Consider the following 21713-nt stretch of genomic DNA (forward strand, 5'->3'; position numbering starts at 1 on the left):
GTTGTCTTTAGAGTGTTTTCAGTTTCCATGTGGCCTAGCAAGGAGTTCTTAATTTATAAGACCTAGATTCTATTTTTCCAATTGTGCCACAGATATATCAATAAGAAGAAATAGGGCAACGGTTTTCAAAGGGCCTTCAGTTTATTTTCAGACAACGGGCAGCATAGTGGCATCAAATTAATCAAGTCTGTGGAGCCCTTTTATAAATCATATCTCTGTCCTGTAGGAAACACTTGAACTTAGTTGCTTCAGCCCAAACTGTGCTCAATACTCAACTGTCAGCGTAGCCCCTTTAAATGTAGGTACATTACAAAAGTCCACACCGTTTAATTGTGCTTATGTGAATGGAAAAGATCCATCATGCCAGTGATTATTATGAAAAGAACAAATAGGAGTGGCTATTTTTCTCTCTGATGCAAAACATCTGGCAGGATTCTCTGCTTGCAAAATTAATGGCCATTTAATTGGCAATAATCATTTTTTACCTCGACGATATGAGGTAAATAGTTTTGCCGGAAGAACCAGATGTTTCGAATAAGCTGCTGTGAGGTTTGCTCTTTGCTGTTCCCCTTTAAGAAGATGCCACAGTATATGTAGCATGTGTTCTTATAGTGTTTACATGGATATGAACCTAAAAATCTCTGTACTGCCTTCCTGACAAGGCCGTAACCATGGCTGCGTCTGAATATGCACACCTCTCTACTGTATAGTAGGTAAAAAGGCACTTAAAAGGGGTTTTAAAAATAGAATGTATTAAATAAAGCATGTGAAATATTTGCAAATAATCTTCATAAACATTAAATCATTTCCTGAAAGACCACCAGGGAAAGCATTTATATCATAAACAATTGGCAAATATTACATATTTAGCTACTTACATCTTACCTTCCACCTTTAAAACCGAAGCAACGTGCTGGAATTCACGCTTGGCTTCTGTGAACAGAAAAAAGCAGGACTTCATTGATTTGATTGGGGGAGACTTGTCCTCCTCAGTAGCTACGTTTACATGCAACCAAATAATCCATTAGTACTCAGATTGATGGCTCAATTGGACTGAAACACCTTAATGTAAACATGACAATATATCCGACTGAGCTCGATTTGAATGGAATTTCAATCAGGTTGGAAGGGATGGTGTAGATATGAAATAATCTGATCAATAAGGAAAAAAATAATAATCATGTACACACTGTAAAAAAATTGCTGTAGTTTTGCAGCTGTTTGCCAGTAACTTACTGTAGATTTAAATTGATGTTATTTACTGGCAACAGTTTGTTCAAAGTTAAATGAACATTAAACATTAACAAGTCTTTGTCTTTAAAGGGGTCATATAATGCCATTTTTGTACAAGCTAATATGATTCTTTAGGGTCTAAATTAAAAGTTTGTAATATACTTTAATTAAAAATTCTCATTAGTATTGTAAGAAAACACTTATTTTACCTGGTCAAAAACAGCTCTGTTTTCAGCACGCCGTTTCAGTGCATGTGTCTTTAAATGATAATGAGCTTTGCTCACCCCGCCCCTCTGTTCTGTGGGTACACCGTATTAGACATTCTCTGACCATATCTAACACAATAACCACGTGTTGTTCATTATAAACGTGGGATTATGAATTATATTGAGAACGTCGTACATAGAAAACATGCCGTAATGTACCCTGAGTGTAAACCTTAGACGCATTCATCGTGAAGCCTGCAGCAAGGTTTGCAAATTTCGCAAAGATTAATATAAATACTAATATAAAGGTTAATAAAACATTACACTCACATCTTCTGGAGGTTCAGCAGGAACACGTTGGTACCGATCCGTTTTTTCTCGTTTGTGAAGCTGTCTGGTGTGAAATGATTCGCGCAAACATGAAAGCACAGACGATCGTGGGGAATCCCCGTGAGGGAATCCCCGCGTCAATCCTTTGGGCATATCGCTTCAAAAACAAAACTCAGCCACTGCTTCTTCAACGGCTCGGATTTAGGAACATCCAAATGACTGCTGTGTTCCTACATCTAAGAACAGAACACCACAATCGCTTAGACGCCATTCTACTCCAGCATATCAACAATGGCGGACTACTATGACGACGGCTGTCACAGCTTGCTCAGGGCGGGTCTTGTGTTGAAACACGGCTGTCAATCACAATAGCGGGAGGGGCGTACGATCTTATGACGTCACAATATCGAACGGCTTGATTTCAGAGATGGTCAAACATATAAGGAGATTAAAACAAAACCACTTGATGGATTTTTATCATGATAGGATGGTTGTGTACAGGCACTGCCAACAGACATTTCAGTGCAATCAACTTGTAAAAGTGCATGTACCATTATATGACCCCTTTAAAGAATAAAATTATAAAATAATAATCTAATGCAAAGCATTCTGGGAACCAGAAATTTTCATCAACCTTTTTCTGTTTTTTTCCTTCAGATTTTGGTTCCCAGAATGCTTTGCATGAGGTTGTTATTTTAGTTTTATTCTGTAAAGATAAAGACTTGTTAATGTTTAATGTTCATTTAATTTTGAACAAATTGTTGGCAGTAAATAACATCAATTTAAATCTACAGTAAGTTACTGGCAAGTAGCTGCCAGTAATACTGTAATTTCTACAGATTTTTCTAACAGTGAATGCTTAATTCTGATGCTTTCAAAATACCCTGTGCATGTGCTGTGCTGTGATTGTACAAATGTGCATATATTTAATTGCGTCTTACGTCTTATGAACTTGTCAATGGAGGAGAATGAATATGTACTAAATATTTGCTATAAAAGAACTTCTGACATGTATGTCAGCTTTATTTTAGATGTTATCAATGCAAAAAGGACTGATGGTAGCTCTGGTGACATTGCGCTGGTTACTGGGCTTTACGTTGTGTTCAGAATACATAACATAGCTGTCGGGCAGAAACTTCATATTTCGTCATTTTGCACTGTCTCTGCTTGTTTGCAATGGAATGGTAAATGAAGAACTGGTTGTTTGAATATGTACAGCATTTTCTTTACTCAAGAAACATTATACATAAAGGCTAATATTTTATGTATTTGAGGAGCGGAGAAGAGTGTCTTAGCCTAGATTTTCCAGTCAGGTCATAGCTAATACCACTTTTAGAGTGGCCACTTAACTACAATACTCTTTAAAACCTGTAAGTTTCTGAAAACGTAATGCAATGCACTTACTGCCCGGCCTTTCTAATGATGGACAAAACATATATGTCCAACATTCACTGGTCAAAAACAAAACAAAGCATTAACACTCCAGTTGAGCTTGATTTTGGTAAAATGTTACTAATATATTAACCATAAATAAAGCCACAATATCAGCTTTGACCGCACAGTGTTCAATTATTTAAAAAAATACAGTGCTTTTTTCACATTTCTTGGAAATTTGCGGTTTTGGACACACAAGGTTTCTGCCTGACACCGACGGGAAATGCCCATGTAAACGAATATTTGAATCAGACTGCAAATATAATGGTTTATATAAACAGAAATTTCATAATCTATTTTAGATTTTTTACCTTTGATTTATTCTCTGAAGAATTAGTGCAAATAAACGTGCCTAATGTGTTGGGTGGTTATGGCCCTGCTCCATGATGTAGCCTGGCATTTCCAATGGCTCCAGTCTATATTTCAGCCTTCGGGCCTGAGGTGTCTTGTCCTTAACTGGCTGTTCTGATCTTCTGCTAATAGTTTATAATGTCAACGCATTGCCCAAAGACAGTAGCGTATGACTAAAAGTGGATGCCCCCCAGTGCAAGCATTTTTTCTCCTCTAACTGAATGGGCTTTGTGCCAAACAGAAGAAAGAGGCAAGAGAGAGAACAAAATCAAATCCCTTGTTTGATAAAGGTTCACCCAAAGCCAGCCTGACACAAACTCCATACTGGAGTGATCATTTGCATGAGTTCGTTTGAATGGCAAAAATCTTCTCTTCCCTCTGATCCATCCTCTTTTGCCTGCGCTCTTGATTAAACTGACTTTGAAATGTGAAAATTGTGTGGGTAGCACTAGAACAATGTCAAATAGGCCTTGTGGAGGGGTGGAATGGATTTAAAGGCATTGTTTAATCTGACTCTTTTCTCCTGCATTAAAGACAGGGTTGCGGAGGTTTGTGACAGTCAGGCGCCTGCGTGCTTATCTTCCCGGCAATAGTGTTTTAATCTGTTGGGTTAACGCATGCCTGTAAACAAATTTGTCAGTCACACAATGGCACTGCCACCTTTAGTTCGCAGCGGATTACAGCGTTTTTAAACAGTCTCAGAATGAACACCTCCTGCTGCGCACATCTCCACAAAAGATTCTATTAAATATCCACGGATAAATAATTTGTGGATAAATAGCGTCTTTTTCCCTATGTGATATTAGCATGCAAAAGGCATGTTTGCACACCTTTGGAGGGAAGTCTTTTATGGGTTATTTTAAAGGGTTGTAATTCTTTTGATATGGAATTTAAACAGTATTTTACCCTAATCCCGAGTTTGGGCTTGAGAAAGCCTTTTACGTAGGTGGTTTTCAATTAGTTTCACTTAACCTTGTAAATATTTTCACAATATTAAAAGACTTAGACAAGCCTTTTGGGGCGGGGGATGTGGTTTGGTCTCAGCCCCATTTCAACTTGGTATTTACAGAAATAACGGAAAGGAAATTTAGGGGGATGTACAAATTATCAAGGGTGGTTATTTCTCATTACACAGATGCTTAGTGGATTTAATCAGTGTTTATGTAGTGTAAATCTTGTGTTTTCTACTAAATTACACACTGTAAAAAAACAACTACATATTTTTCAGTTTACGGGACCTTTTAGCCTAAATCACAAATAAATGTTGAAATGCGCAGCACCTGAAACTACATAAAAACCCCTGTTAGTCCAAGAGCATTCCCCCAAATGTTACAGTAGTCAAACACAGTTTCTGGACAAATAATTACAAATTGATCAACATTACTGAAATTTTAAGTTTCCAGCATAAAACAACAGCTTTTATGCTGTTGTTTAAACATAACCCCTCCAATTGTGTCCATTGTTGAGGTCTATGTTCAACCTTTGAAACTGTGTCCCAGATATATTTGCTTTGTAAGGTGATTGCGCCTTCAGAGACAATGATGTCATTTTAAGTGGCCTGTAAAATATAGAACCATTTATTGAGTTACTTACTGAAAATTTCTTGAACAACTAATCTGTAGTTGCTTTGGCAAAATTAATGGTTGCATGAAGCATTTTGGATTTAGTGAACAAACAAATTGGCAAAAGCATGTGCTACTGTTTTTAAAACAATAGTTTTAGTGCATCAGATTGTTTTGAAGTTTTCTCAGCAATTCCTTTTTGTACAGTGCACGTTTAAGGGAAATTAAACGTTCAAATGTTGGAACTTTGAAGTTCATAGGATTAAGGCTCCTCCTCATGAAACTCCCCTGACCTTCAAGTGTTGGTTCGCACTCCTTTACTTCAAGTGATTCTCTGTTGTTGTCAAACTGTCAAGTCATCTCAATCTTTGATGGACACTACAAACAGAACATGTTAGGCTCTTTGCTTTCGACTGCGTAACCCTCAACAACACAAACAGAGCAAAGTTGTCATTAACTCCAGCTGTTTCTTTTTCAAGATAAGAAGGGCTTTCATAGCTAATCAGCGGCTGCATGCTAGCTCTATTTACACGTGAAGAAAAACGGCTGGACTACATGGCGAGGCGGTTAATTCAGTCATGCCGATGAAGGAAAGGAAGTTATTGACCTACGGCAGCAGCCATGTGTTTCAGTTATTAACTGGCCTCCATTTGTCAGGAAAGTCGAGAGATATGGAGGTGACGTGAGGTTCAGGCCCGGGCTAGGGTCGTCTTCCATCCGTTATCATGTGTCTACGCAGGGCACTTTAATTGAATTACCCAATTTATACTTCAAGCAACAATGCCCCAGCCTACATCCATGACGTGATACAATTAAACATGAGTTTGAAAGCTTGTGTTTTGCATATTTTATCCCACGGTGAGAAGAAAAAAAGGCATCAGTCATGTTGTAGTGCTATTTTTGTGAGAATATTTGTTTGGACACAGAGGCTTATATCGCAAACTGTGTGCAGGGCTCCATTTCCCTCTGTTTAACCTTGGAATAGTTTAAATGGTTTTAAATCCCTGCATGTGAGCCTAATTTATTTGATCTTTAATTTAATAGATTGATGTGTTTTGTCTGAATTGTAAATGAAATTTGTTACAGCACAGGATTTTTAAAACTGGGGCCCGGGACCTCCAGGGGGGCCACAATAGGTTTATAGGGGGTCTGTAGAAAATCTGAGCGACAAAAACGTTTTTTAATGAAATGTATTCAGGACTGCTTTGGAACTACACTACCATTCAAACGTTTGGGGTTGGTAAGATTTTTTCTTTAATGACTTTGAAAGAAGTCTGTTATGCTCAACAAGGCTGCATTTACTTGATACAAATACAGTAAAAAAGTTCATATATGGTCATACATTATTACAATTTAAAATAACTGTTTCTATTTTAATATATTTTAAAATGTAATTTATTGCTGTGATGTCAAAGCTGACTCCAGTCTTCAGTGTCACATGATCCTTCAGAAATCATTCTAATATCCTGATTTAGAGGCCAACAAACATTTCTTATTATTGAAAACAATTGTGCTGCTTAATGTTTTTGTGAAAACCATGATTATTCTTTCTTTGTTTCTTTGATGAATGGAAAGTTAAACAGACCAGTAAATAATAAAAAAAGAGTTTTTTTTTTTTTTTTTTTACTTTATAAAAGTCTTTACTGTCACTTTTTATCAATTTAATGCATCCTTTCAAAATAAAAGTACTCTTTTCTTTGGAAAAAAATTAAATAAAAAATAAATAGATATACATTTTACTTTTTACAAGTAGGACAACGAGTTAAACTGATTTGAAAGTATTTCTCTATAGGTTTATTTGTCTAACATCTAACAATTAGTAGGACAAGGTATACACTTCTAAAGGAGATACCAAGTCTGTATTTTTCAGATAATACTTCAGTATAATGTTATGTGACAGTCATTTTGCAAAGAACATGTTGTCTTTATCATATCTTTATGTATGTATTTTAGAACGGGGACCCTTGCATGGGGGCCATCATATTTGGGGGTCCTTAGCATCAAAAAGTTTTGAAATCACTTCTTACAGCAAATGCCGTAGATACAGCTCAAAGTTGTTTAGGCATTGTTAGAAACAGTTTAGAAATGTCTTCTCCCAGATACCTTATGACAGATGTCTTCTTGCCTTTATATGTAAATTAATATCCAGTAAAGGCTGTTAATTCTAATGGAGTCCAATTTATGCTGGATTTGAGCAGCTGGAAGAGACTGCAGTGTCATGCCCATTCACTCATGCGTTTAAACTCTTGCCTTTCGTCCAGGTGTTACCAAAGTATTTGTCAGATAAAAGCAAGGCCACTTGACCTTTGACTCTTTCGCACCTGGACTCAAGCTTATATGCTTTTTACCATTCCCAGAGACTCCCGATGTTTTTCCTCCCAAACTCAATCGCAATTAGATGTACCGAGAGTGGAATGGCAGTAAAAAATGTGCTTTACATTAAGCGTGTAACATACACCAATTATGCTAATTGCACATTCGCAGATGGCTGAGTGTTGATTACCGCATAAACATTGGGTAAGCTGGGGGAAATCAGAAGACTTCTATCATGTGTTGACTTCCATTGACAGTCATTTGATTATTTGTCATTAAAATGCTAGAAATGTTGCAGTGATGACAGCAGACGATATTTAAATAACTTTTAAAAGGCAGCTCATTTTGGAAGAACAACAAAGGGCGAATCCCTTTACTTGATTCAATTTATTTGATTTGTATTTTAACTCGTACCACCCAAACACTTCTTAGTATCTTTAATCAGTAAACAAGTTACAAAAAAAAAGCTAACTTTTAATTGGCAGCTGAGTCTATGCAAAAGAGAGGGTGTGTCTGCTTGTGCATTAGCATAACAATTCACCCATAGCCGACACCATTTTACAAATGGGGGAGTAAACATCTGTTCCAGATGTCCTATTATCCTGTCAGGCTGCTTAGCTCAGAGACTTCTAGCTTCAATCAAGGCCTTTGTCAGCCTCAGAATCAGACACTGAAAGGCTTGGGAGCACTGTGCTTTACTTTGAATCCCCCACTGGCATGGACATACTTAACAGACCCTGAAACAAGCTGTCCTCGCTGCTTTTGAGTGATGTGGGTCTGTGGCATTCGTTCTCTGGTGTTATCATCTAATGCTCCTCTCAGACAGATTCGCCTCTTTCATGCTCGTTGGATACGTAGCGGCTGTTCTGCCTTCAGCGATCTGGCCGGAGGGTCTACAAAACCCACTTCAAATGCCAGTCCTCTCTGGAAAGGGTGACATTTTGTGCAAGCCAAAACATTTAGCGCATTAGGAGGAAGCAGCCTGGTGGAAACGACAACTATGTTCACGTTCTCACTTGGCAAGTGAAACCGCACAATGTTTACTGTATTTTCAGTGAATCATGCTAATTTAGATCTGCCTGTGCTGGTTTTGCAGGATGGACATAATCAAAAAAAGTCATTCGGCAGAGATTACACACTCACAGCTATTGTAATGTATGACGGACCTGTTCTTTAGATCGGCTGCTTCTGTGGTTCTCTATAAAGTTTGAAATGCTTGAATTAGTGTGCTTTGTGGGAAGTTCTGAATCCAGGTTTGCTACTTATGTATAGATTTCCTTTTACCCTTGTCCAATATGAAAATGCATCATGAAAATATTATTATAAAAAGTCCAAACAAAGAGTGGAATTATAATAAATCATTTCAATATTTATTGTATGGAAAACAATATGTGAATAATGACTTATGATCAGTTGTGGTATTATTTGCATCAGAATTGTACCTAAAGTTAGTGAAGTGGTTGTTTAAGGGCTTACGTGTCTGTAAAGAGCTTAAAATTAAACATGAACAATGCAATTTGAGGAAACAAAGAAAAACGTAAATATCAACTGTCAGCAGAATAATTTTAGTGTGCACATCAATCTGTAATTTTTGTGCAAAAGCTGTAAAATTGTACAAAAAAGTCTGAAAATATTTATATATATGGTTATTTAGGATACATAAAGTGCCTTGAATCTTTTTCACCACAAAATGATACATTGGCATAAAATGACTGCAATGCATGTTCATTACCATCAGTGTTGGAAACTATGGTGACCGGGAGGGGACATGTTCAGTTCACTTAGTTTTGTCATGGCCACGGCATACTAACTCATGGGAATGTGGTAATATGTTGTGGCCACGAGATATTCATTTATGGTAATGTGATAGTATGTCGTGGCCACAAGATATTTTTTTTGTGGGAATGACATCCGTATGTCGTGGCCACACGATGTGAAGTCGTGGCCTTGAGTTGTTGAGGGAACCGTTTATTGTGGCCACGAGTTTAATGTGTAAACAAACCTACTGTACGTAACCATTGCAACCTGGGACTATGAGAAATGGATATTATTAGTAAATCAACATTTTATTTTTAATTAAGAATGACAAAAAAAGTGTGGCATTAAGAAATGATTATATTATTATGGGCCTATATACTATTATATTATATTGCCCGCAATGTTTTCTATACAGCATTCAAAGTTTGTTATTATCAATGAATGTTAACATAGAATATAGAATAATATAGGCCTGCAAGACTTTTTTTTTTAATCAATCCCATCCCATAATCTTTTATATCCATTCATTTTTAATTATTGTTATGTGTTTGCTTTATTTTCACCTTCATTTCATGTATCTCTTTACCTAAGTAATGTTCTGTATAGGCCTATAATCATTTCTTAATTCTGCACTTTTTTTGTCATCCTTAATTCATAATAAAATGTTAATTTATTCATAATATCCATTTCTAATCCCAGGTTGCTATGATCATGCAGGTTTGTTTACGCATTGAACTTGTGGCCACAATAAATAGATGTCGTTCCCTCAGGATCTCGAGGACACGACTTCACATTGCGTGGCCACAACATAAGGATCGTTACCTCGACTAAATGATCTAGTGACCACAACATTTTATCATGTTTCCACAAGTTAATATGTTGTGTCCATGAGAAAACTAAGTGAACTGAACATGTCCCTGTATATAGAACAGTTTTTGCTTACTATTTTTTTTCCAGGATTCTTTGATGAATAGATAGTTAGAAATAAAAATATGTATATTTTGTAACATTATAAATAGCTATACTTTCACTTTTGATCAAACACAAAATTATTAAAAGCAAGACATTTTAATTACTTGAGCCTTGACTTGAAACTATAATAAAAAAAATTTATAGTTTTATGTATGCCAACCCATCGTACTAGAGGAAAACCAATGATTTTTCAGATTTAAGTTACAAGTAGATATTTTACAAGTACACTTTTAGTGCTTCAGCTAGTCATTTTCTTCTCAATATCAACTTGTCTGAAAACATGTGCAGTTTAGCCTTACATCCATTATTCTTTAGTAAATAACAAAAAAACATTTATAGCACAGTGTGTATATAATTACTCTCCAATTGCCCTCACCATAACAGAGCTGCTCTTGGCACTACAAGTCATGTCCTACATTTACCTTGGGCGCCAGATACATTAACTTCCTCCCCAATCAGCCGGCTCAGGAATAACAATAATTTCAAGTGCTGCTAATTGACTTTAGCCTTTCCAATATGAGAGAGCAAGCGCCTGCTCATTTTATCTGTCCTTTTAATAATTACATTATCATTTTATGCCTTCCATTCCTTTAGAGTAGCTGACCATTTGTATGGTACTGAAGGCTCATTATTAGCCTTGAATTATGTGCAGTTTATTGATCCCTGTGGTGGATTATGGAGCTCTAAGTTGGTCTAGACAGAACGGTTAGTAAGATGACAGAGCAGGGGAAACATATCGGGCCCGGGGGAGAGATCAGCTCAACTCGCTGAGCAATAATGCCTGCTAGGTAATGGAATTTAAGTTTACACTAAATCTACAAATGCGCTGACATTTCAAGTGCCTAGTAAAATAGCATTAGGCTAATTAGTTGGGTTGAAGAGGTGACTGCGCAATTGTTTGTAGCTACATCTCTATTTACCATGGCAGAGCTGGATGAAAGGGCTTCAGAATTCAAATGTTATATACTATCACCTTTTCAACCTTTTTGAAAACTTTAAAGGGATAGTCCATTAAAAAAAAGAATTCTGTCTTCATTTTATGGCCCTCGTGTCATTGCAAACCTGTATTTCTTCTGTGGAACACAAGGCAAATTTTAGAAGAGTGTTCTGGCAACTCTTTTCAGTGTTATCAAAGTACTTTCAAATGACAAAAATAGCTCCATAAAAGTATTGTGCAATTAGTCCATATGACCTGTGTACTATTCAGTCTTTTAACCCTCTGAGGTCTGAGCTGTTTTCTGGGCCCTGGAGGTGTTCTGACATGCTCTGACATTTGTGGTTATTTCTGTTACTTGTGACATTTTCATGGCTAAAGTCTAATTACACTGTATTCAGCACAAACTCTGCTACAATAATATATCAGCAGCATGTATGTAAAAGTTTGTAGTTTTGAGATAATGACATTTATGCGTGGTTTGTGAAAATACAAAAATAAATTCTCACTGAAATAAGGTCATGAAACCCATACTGATTATTTCTTCACAAGACTTTTGAAAATTGTATCACGTAGCCTAGAATATTTGCTCTAAAACTATGTGAGAATCACCCTGACTGCTCATTCAGAGAAGACAATATATTGATTTAAAAATTTTACGACGTGTTTTGTGTTAGAAAGCAATATGCGAAGGGGCGGATCACCTCATTAATATGAAAGCTTTCCACACCTGAGAAAGACAAAGAACCTCCCTAATGGCCCTATTAGGAGCTTATCAGGGCCCATCATTCTGACCAACCTTGCACAAAGAATGAGGAGATTTAAAAAAGAATGGCTTTTAAAATTGTTTGGATTTATTTACAACACAACATAATCCAAAGATACACAACAAAAAAGCACTTATTGAAGAAAGAGACCTTTGTGCCATTCCTAAAAACATTGTACATACCTTTCATTTTCTAAGGTGTTTGATTTTCACTTTACCATGTTCATGTACAGAGACATGTACTGTGAATGTTGAAGTCAGCAGGACTCAGTGGCATCTGGGCCCTGAAAAAAAAAAGTGAACATACTGATATCAAGAGAAAGGCCTGCACGATTTTGGGAATACATTTTAGATTTTTCTTGTTAAAATTGCTTTTTAAAATTCACAGAATACACACACACACTCACACAAATGTTTCCAACAATATATAATGAACACCAGGTCTGTTGTGCCTTGTAGGTATAGGCTATGCGCAGTGCTGCATAAAATAATAACAATATAGCAGCCTATATATATTTTCAAAAAGATTTCAGTAACAACTAAGCTAGAGAAAAATATATTGATTATCATGTTACTTCAAATGTTTCCATTCGTTATGATGATATGAAATGAGATAATAGTAAAACATGAAGCCGTTTGGAGCGTTTTGCTTTTCCAAAATATGATACATTCAAACGCGATCGCGATCAAAAATATGATACATTAAAACGCGATCGCGATCAAAAATATGATACATTAAAACGCGATTGCGATCAAATATAAAACATTATGATTAGGCCTACCATATACATAGCCTATCTACGTTTGAGCAGATATCCACAAACACAGTAACAGTAAACACGGGTCTAAATATTATAATATTCACCATATATCTAGCAACAGTTCAACTGCAATGTGAAATTTATGCAACAATAGCAAACTAATATGTAAGAATTTCTTACCTTATCTTTCTTGTCTTCAAATATCGTTCTTCTTCTTCTGATGTAAATCCAATGTAAGCTCAGGCACGTCTTTCAAACTCGACGAAAAGTGAAGTGTTTTGTTGTTGAGGTAATGAGGGCGATCGCGTTCCATGTGGAGATTTGCATGTGAATATCTTTTGCGCGAGTGGGCGTGGCCGAATTAAAAATAATTAGGAAGCGTTTGAGAAGCTGGAAATCTTGTTGGTTTTATAAAAATTACTTAAACAGAGAATATTTGTTTTCGTTTTGAATTCGATCATTTAAAAGTACACACTTAAATGTTTATAAAGGTGTATGGCTCATAAATGTGTAACAAGTATTCGCTGAGTTTTGTTTCAGTTTATTGACGTGCTCAAGAAAAAAAAGTTCACCGCGACGGAGAGGCAGAACGCACACACTGTTTATTTTCTTTATTTTACAAAAGCACAATGTTTTGATTTGATTGGAAGTGGACACATACAAAAGTAGAAATACCACAGATTCTTTTTTTATATTTATTTTTTCTGTATGACCATAAATGACGGAGAAATTTAAGTTTAAAGTGCTACAATGTGGAGAAAATCCAGCAAAACGCGCCGGCGCGTTTGTCGACCTCAGAGGGTCTTTTAAAGCCATATGTAGCCATACATTCACAGCTTCCTGAGCAGAGGATGTCAGTTGAAGTTTATAATAAATTTCAGTTTAAATAATCTATCATATTTAAACGCTCAAAATTGAATAATAGATATATTTTATGGTGTATATTATGACAATAAGCATCATTTTGTCATATTACATGTTGTTTTATACCACCCCAAATCCAGAAAAGTTGGGACATTTTGTTAAATGCAATAAAAGCATGAATCTATGATTTGTTATTTCTCTTTAACCTTTTTTTTTTTTACTGAAAAATATATTTTTTTAAGTTTTCACTGACCAATTTAAGTGTATTTTGTAAATATAAACAAATTTAGATTTTGATGGCTGCAACACACTCCAACAAAGTGGGACAGAGGCATGTTTACCACTGTGTCACATCACTTTTCCTTTTAATTACACGTTTTAAATGTTTTAGAATCGAGGATACTAATTGTTGAAGTTTTGCAAGTGCAATTTTTGCCCAATCTCGCCGGATACAAGACAGCTGCTTAACAGTCTGTGGTCATCGTTGTCTGATTCTCCTTTTCATTATGGGCTGTGCATTTTCAATAAGAGACAGATTTGAACTGCAGGCATTCAAGCACATCCCTTCTACGGTGTAGAGTGTCTAGAAACCGCTCTGTTTTAGCATGTGCAGAATGAGGCCTGGCATTGTCTTGCTTCCCAAGGATGCCATTATATGTCCCTGTACAATCCCAATAAACGCCTTCACATCAATGGTGCCTTTACACATATTCAAGTCACCCATACCGTTTGCACTGATGCCCCCCATGCCATGATGACAGAGTCTTGCTTTTGTACCTGTCAATGATGAAAGTCTGGATGGTCCCTTTCATCTTTGGGACTGAGAACTCAGTCAGTTTTCCCAAAAACAAGCTGAAACGTGGACTCATCTGACCACAGCACAGATTTCTACTGTCTTTTGGACCATCTGAGATGAGCTTGGGCCCAGACAACTTCCCGGCATCTCTGCATAGAACTGATGTATAGCTTTCTCCTTGTGTAACAGAGATTTAGTGACAACGGTTTTCCAAATTACTCACTAGCCCATGTGAGAGTTCTCTGGATTCCCTGAATCTTTTCACAATATGGATGTATGTATGGTAGTTGGTGAAAGACATAAATACTCTGCAATCTTGCATTGAGAAATGTGATTTTGAATTGTTTGACAATTCTCTCTTGGCACAAAGTGGTGAGTCTTTGGTGGATGCTCCTTTTATACCCAAACACGATACCCTCACCTATTACCAGTTCACCTGCTAATTGTGGACTGTTTAAAAATAGTTTAACTTGGATATTCTATATTCTTTTCACTTTTATTTAACCTATGCCCCAACTTTTTTGGAGTGCATTGCTGCCATCAAAATTAAAATGTGTTTATATTTACAATGAATTTGGCCAGTGAAAACATTGAAATTTTGTCTTCGTACTTTTGTTAGTAAAATAAAGGTTGAAGAGAATGAACAAATCACAGATTCTTGATTTTATTACATTTTAGAAAATGTCCCAACTTTTCTAGATTTGGGGTTGTATTATATAACTCATAATCATGAAAGTTACATTGTAACTGTTGCATCTTTTATATCTGTGAACAGCCACGTACAAACCACATATCGGGGCCTCATTTTTTTAAAACCTTTTTTATTTTAGTCAAACTTCTTTCAAATGACTGTTTCGCAATGACTGGTGAGTATTTTTCCCTCTCCACTTCCAGTGAAGTGTTGTATCGATGTTCCCTAATTCCCAATGCTGTTTGCAGTGCCCTTCGAACTGAACATTTATGCTCATTTTGTATTGGAATCTCCTGTCATGTAACAGAGGGACAGATAACAGGAATGCAGGTAAGGGGTGCTTATTGAACAGAATAAGTAAGTAGCAGGCGGATAATATAGCAGACTTAACTGAATATAGTTATTGGTATTGCAGATGCTCTATGACTGGAAGAGAGGATAGTGTGATGAAGACAGGTAGGCACAGATGAAGAGGCGAGTCAGATAAGTCCATGCACACCAGACCAGACAAACAGAGCATGGCATGGGTGAGTATATATTGTGCTTAATGAGTGGTGACAGGTGTTGCAGGTTAGTATTCTGGTGAGAGTGAAGGAGTTGGTGCTGATGGCATGGTTGAATCTGTGACATCTCCCTTGGCGGAATACCCTGTGAAGTCCACTTTGCAGGACACTTACAGTTGAATGGAACACTTCTGGTCTGAATCATTTGTTCTTGAATCAAACTGATCCAGTTCTCGAGTTCTAATAGGCCGTTCACACCAAGAACGATAACAATATTAGCTAGCATCTACAATAATGTTTATTATAATGCTTATTATAAGTGCATTTTTTTTTTTCGTTTTTGTTGCTCTCCAGCTGAAAAAAAAAACAAATCATTTTGAATGCAATTCCAATTATATCGTTCATCTGTGCTGTTATCGTTATAGTTGCTTCTATGGATTATGCAATTATTTGAAATTTAGAATGATTTTTAAAACTGTATCTATAGTCAAGTATATTTGTATAGCGCTTTTCACAATACAGATTCTATAGTGACTCAGTGATATGGTCACAGCGGTTAACCATGTTTATGGCTTGAATTTTGGTCCGTTTGTCACGCAAAACTATTGAGTTTCACGTATGTTTATGTGGATCACTTTCATGATGCTTTCGGATAAAATAATTTTATGACTAAATTAATTGTTTAATTAGGTTGATATGTGTTTGGTTCAAGTGTTGAATGCTGGAATGCAGACTCTGTCTGTGTTTGTCTCTGTAGAGTGGTGGTGGGCATGTTTACTGGCTATCCATCATTATTTTGATGAGCAGGCTAATTGCACAGCCTGCTTGTTAGCGGGGGCCGGGAAACGTCCTTGAGTGGATGCATGAAGGGTTGTTGGCGGGATTACGCACAACATGAAGTGGGTTTATTGTGTGTGTGTGTGTGTGTGTTTGTGCATTGTTTCTCTCTATCCAAGGACTTCTCAATTGGCCTTTTGCCAGCTGTGGGACCTCTTTTAAAGGCTGGATTTAATCACCACACTGCATGATTCACACACGGTTGCACCTGGTTATACAGGTCTGCTCTTTAACCAGCTAGTCAGGAGCTGGAGTTTTCTTGTTAATTTAGTTAAATCGCCCATCATACACCCTAAAATTACCTCTTGTGCTAATTTCTTTATCTAGAAGGCATATTGGTAACATTTTTAGCATTAAAGGTAATCCACTGTGAACTACCATGAACATTTTTATAACTGCCATCAACAAAGGTTAATAAATACCTTAAGAATATATCGCTCATTGTTAATGTTAGTTAATGCATTAACTAATATAAACAAAATAAGATCTTATTATAATGTGTTACCATCATATTTGATATGAGTAGCTAGCAAATGTAACAATATTTAATAAAAAGAGCTGAGGTTAGTGTGTGAAGCGATCCTGCCGACAAGAAAGAAAGAAATCTTCATGACCTTGCAATGCAGCGTTCCTTAATGTCCAGTGATCTCTCTGAGTAGTAATGCAGTAGTAGTAATACAAGTAGTAATACAATGCTTCCTCATATTCTTTCCTTTTCCCTGCTCCCTCCTTCTCTCCATTCTGCTCCCTCTCTCTCTCCTTCTCTCTCTCTCTCTCTCTCTCTAAAAGACTCAGTCAGCAGTTCGGTTCACAGTCTGGCAAATGAGCTGTCCTATTGAAATAGAAGGGAGAGTGTTCCGTGTTGCAGAAAATGCTGCCACGGCAAGCCACACCGGAGAAAGAGAGAGGGGAAATTACTTGCTTGGACAAAGAAGCATGAGAATGTCCTTTCACTAAAAATGTACCAATTTAGACTCATGTTGGATAGATTACAACCTTTTTATTTTCCCTCTCCATCTCCATCTGCACTCATTATCATCTATAGATTACCTCACTCTCCTCACCTGTGCTGAAAAAAGTCTAGAAAAGTACATTTGTTCAATTGATTTTTTTCCTCTGCATGCTCGTAAAATCCTCACAGGGTTTGTAGTTGGATGGCTACTTGGCTTAGCTAACAGTGCTTAGGTTTGTATGGACTTTCCATAGTGTTGTATGGTTTAAATGCCATCTTTAGATCTATTTTATATAAACAACAGAGTCCCATCTTTCATCTTAGCCCTCATAAAAGTTTGTGATTATGTGATTTCTCGTGTTTGTTAAATACAGCAGCTGCAGTAAGATATCTGAATTATGCATGTATCATTGTTAAACCTTAAATTTGGTTGTTTTTCAGTGACTCTTTGTCTCGGATTAAATATTGTTATTTCACAGAAGTTGAGTTGAAAATTATATATACATTGTATAATTTCTTGCCATTTTAAAAATATTTGTTTTTAAAAAATTCAATGACTTCAGCACTAGAGCTGCATAAACTTCTTAAGTTTGTGTAAAACCTGCTGATCATGTTTTCCAGCATGATTTAAGAAGATCCAAAGAACATCTTGTGCTTCAGTAGACGTAGAAACATCTAATTGTCTGTACAATTGGTCACATGATTAGTGTTACAAATTTAGTGTTACAGATTTTTTGATTAGTAACCTAGAAAAAAAAAATTCTATTTATTTATTTATTTATTTTAAATGTGGTAACCATGTGCAAAGCGATTCTTACTTGATTTTGAATCCTAGCAAGACTAGGACACTATTTGTACAATTGCATCAGATGGTCATTAAATACTCAAAACACAATTTAAAATAAAACATGATAATAAGCAATAGACATTATTACAATAAACATATTTCTTGTATATTAATTCAAAATATATATAATTTTCTCCAAGGTTGAATTTATTAGATCAAAATACAGTAAAAAAAAAGTGATACTATGATATATTGTTCAAATTTAAAATATCAGTTTTCTACCTTTAATATATATATAATGTTGAATAAAGCTGAATTTTCAGCAGCCATTACTTCAGTCTTCAGTGTCACATGATCCTTCAGAAATCATTTCTTGATCTCAATAAACAGTTCTTATTGTCATCATTGTTGTGATGTCAAAATGTCCTCAAAAGGATAGTAGGCTAATACTAGAAATTGTGATTATTGTGGGGACAGATTTTTTGGTCCCCATGAGCTTATAAATCAAATGCTTTTTGAAAAATGCAGGAAAGTTTCTGTGAAGGCTTTGTTTATGGTTAGGTTTTGGGTTAAGGTTATTTCACATGGGATGCGGCAGCAGGCCCGGTTCAAAGCAAAGCACCCTCAAATGCAAGCAAGAGCACCGTCAGTTGATACTGTAATAACATATTGGCGAAACAGATTTAGCAAATGATCCAGTGCATATTTGTGGTTGCGCTCTGAAGAATATCAAATGTATCTATTTGCAATGTGTTTTTGCAGCGGTGAACAGTGTAGCCAATCACATACATAGTTGTTGATCTTTTAAATGCAATGGGCAAACAGAGGTGTTTAAGTAAGTCAGAATCCAGAATTACGAGGACCAACGGCCGATTGCATGCTGCAAAGTTTCAGAAGTGACATTTCATATAAATGCTGCATTCACTCTCCACAGGACAGCAGTATGACATGGTAAAAGAGTAACATATTAAAACAATATAAAGGCAGACTAATAGATTAATAGAAAAATATTTTCAGCAAAATATTTTTGTAATTATATTCCAGTTATTGGTAAGTGATGAGTTGTAAATAATCGTAAATGTCTCACTGTACACTGCTAAAGAGTCGTCGTTGCACAGCCTACTACATCTGCACTTTACTAGAGTCATTTCAGAAGCACCCTGAGTGATTTGATTCTGGAACCGGGCCTGTGCGGCAGTCTTGAGTGTTTAGTTCATTTTCAATGGGAGACATGTGGAAAGCAACGAAACTTGGGCTGATTTGCTGGCGGCGCGCAAGCAGAGCTCGTGCACCCAACATTCTGCTGCTTCCACAAACACAGCATTTTGCGGCATCCACCACTGAAGAGAAAAATATATTATCCTTTTTTGAGCGGCAATGGCAGCCATGTCAGCTTTAACCAACCAACCAATCATAGAACATTCCACTGAACTTGTGTCAGAGTGTTAAAAACCTGTAGGTCTTATGGAATTCCCAGAGTTGTATGACCCATCAAAGAATCTCATACAGAGATATAAATACAAATTAAAAAATCCAGAGCGTGAGTGCTCGAGTTGGTTTGCCAGGTAAAAATACAAATACATGCAAAATGTCAGTTAACTGTGTCTGACATGAAAACTATGCTAGTCATGTTCCCATTCTGCTCTTAGCCAGGGTAATTAAAATGATTATTTTTTCAAACTTTCTTTGGTAATATTAATAGATATCTTTGGGCATTGCAGTTGAGGAGTGCAACACCTAAATTGACCCCAGTGGTGGTGAATGGGGCCAGGGCCGTTCAGCCGTTGCTCTTGTTGTGTGGTCCTGCTTAAAGTCCTCATTACTGGGGCTTGTCATGGGAGAGGCGGTGTGCTGCATGAGAGAGTCTGAATCAGCCTTATTTGAATTCATAATTGTGCCTAGCTGAAGGGGAGATTTGTGAAGCAAGTCAGGGTTCATTGTTCGAGCTGTGTGAGTCCAGTGGAGGGTGCGAGGGAGCTCAAAGCTAATGTAATCTAAGCTGTTTGAGAGGGTTAATTGGGAAGGAGGAGAAAAGAGGGTGTGTGAGAGTGTGACTGACCTTTTGGAATAAGTTGCAACACTGCAACCGTAATGTCTCTGTCGACTAAATTTAAAAAGAAGACGTATTTTCTGTGCTTTTGTCCTCATGATGATACTCATAATGTTGAAAATCGTTAAGAAATGATTTCATAGACTTTATAGAATGCTGTTTCAGCTCTCAAATTGAAAATATTAAAGGAATAGTTCATCTAAAAATGTAAATTCTCATTTTGTTCCAAGTCTGGACAAACTTTGAAAACAATTGAATTACAGTTTATAATATGTCATGATCAGTAGGGCTGTCAACTTTAGTCGTTTAGTCGACTAATCGGTCGATGCCGTCTTGGTCGACTGACATTCTCATTGGTCGACCAGTTGCTTTTTTTTTTTTTTTTTTTTTTCTTTCACCAGTAAAGAAATTTTCATTGATTTACTCCTTGATATTTATTCCTTTATAAGCAGTTATATATTACTGTATTCTAAATATAATTAGCCTATGTTTTATCCCCAACTTTAAATGCTTTAATTCAGGCTATTTTGTAACAGCGCCACAGTTAGCGCATCACGTAGAACACTTGGGAACCGCACCTGTGGCTGGCTGCACTGCTGCTTCGCGCTCAGTAACGAATATAGGTAGTTTTGCTGTATTCATTCAGTTAGAACCAGTGCTTAATTTGTAAACTGGGAGGTCCCGGAGCGCAAAGGGAAGGGTGGATCCGGCGACTCAAAACGGGGTTGGAGGTAACGGAACAAGTAAGGAATAATTGACGACAGGCCGTTGAATTATTAGAAAAATAATGCACACCCGAGGTGGTAATGCGGTCGCGACACGAAGCGGAGTTATTAAATTGTTTAAATTATTTAATTGAACAAGCGCAACATTCAGCATTCAATAAAATATTTTAAAAGATGTAGGCTATTATTAATAATAATGTTATTTCGACATAATAGCCTATGTGTGCGTGCAACAAGCTAGATGTGAATTTGTAAATCCGGTGACGAGTGCATTGATTTTTATTAATAAACTAGTGTTTTCTGTCGGCTGCAAATATGAAGTTGACGATCGCCTTCTCCGTAGTGAACGAGCCTACAGAGAGAAATGCACATAGTGGATCATAATCAGCCTATTTCTTTTTTAATTATTTCGTTTAAAGACATTTCAAGCTTTGTGTATTTGATGTATTTCTCATGTCTGTGTGAGGCATACACTTAGTTTCGTTAAGTTAGGATAAGATGCGCTCCAGTTAACGTGCATGTGACTGCGCGGGCGCCCGATTTTGTCTGTTATACCGTATTTGCTTCTTATTTATTACAAAACAAAACGAAAATAAACCGATAGGCCTTCCTTCTATACAGCCTATTATTAGGATTGTTTTTTAGGCTATTTGGGTTTTTTGTGTGTTTGTTTTAAAACGCCTAGATCGGCTGGACAAAAGTTAACCCATTTGAAAGTAAAGAAGAAACAGCCTGTATAAACGAGAGCTTTTGTTAGGATTTTTCATTATTTGGCAGTTTTAGTTGTTATATTTTTTGCAGCGTGTGGTGTGGTCAGGTGCGCGATTGTGACTGTCACTATAGACCTAGGACAGAGCTCCTCACTTTGCAGTTAAAAAAATCACTTAA

This window comes from Scardinius erythrophthalmus, assembly GCF_964197995.2.
Source record: "Scardinius erythrophthalmus genome assembly, chromosome: 5".
NCBI lineage: Eukaryota > Metazoa > Chordata > Actinopteri > Cypriniformes > Leuciscidae > Scardinius > Scardinius erythrophthalmus.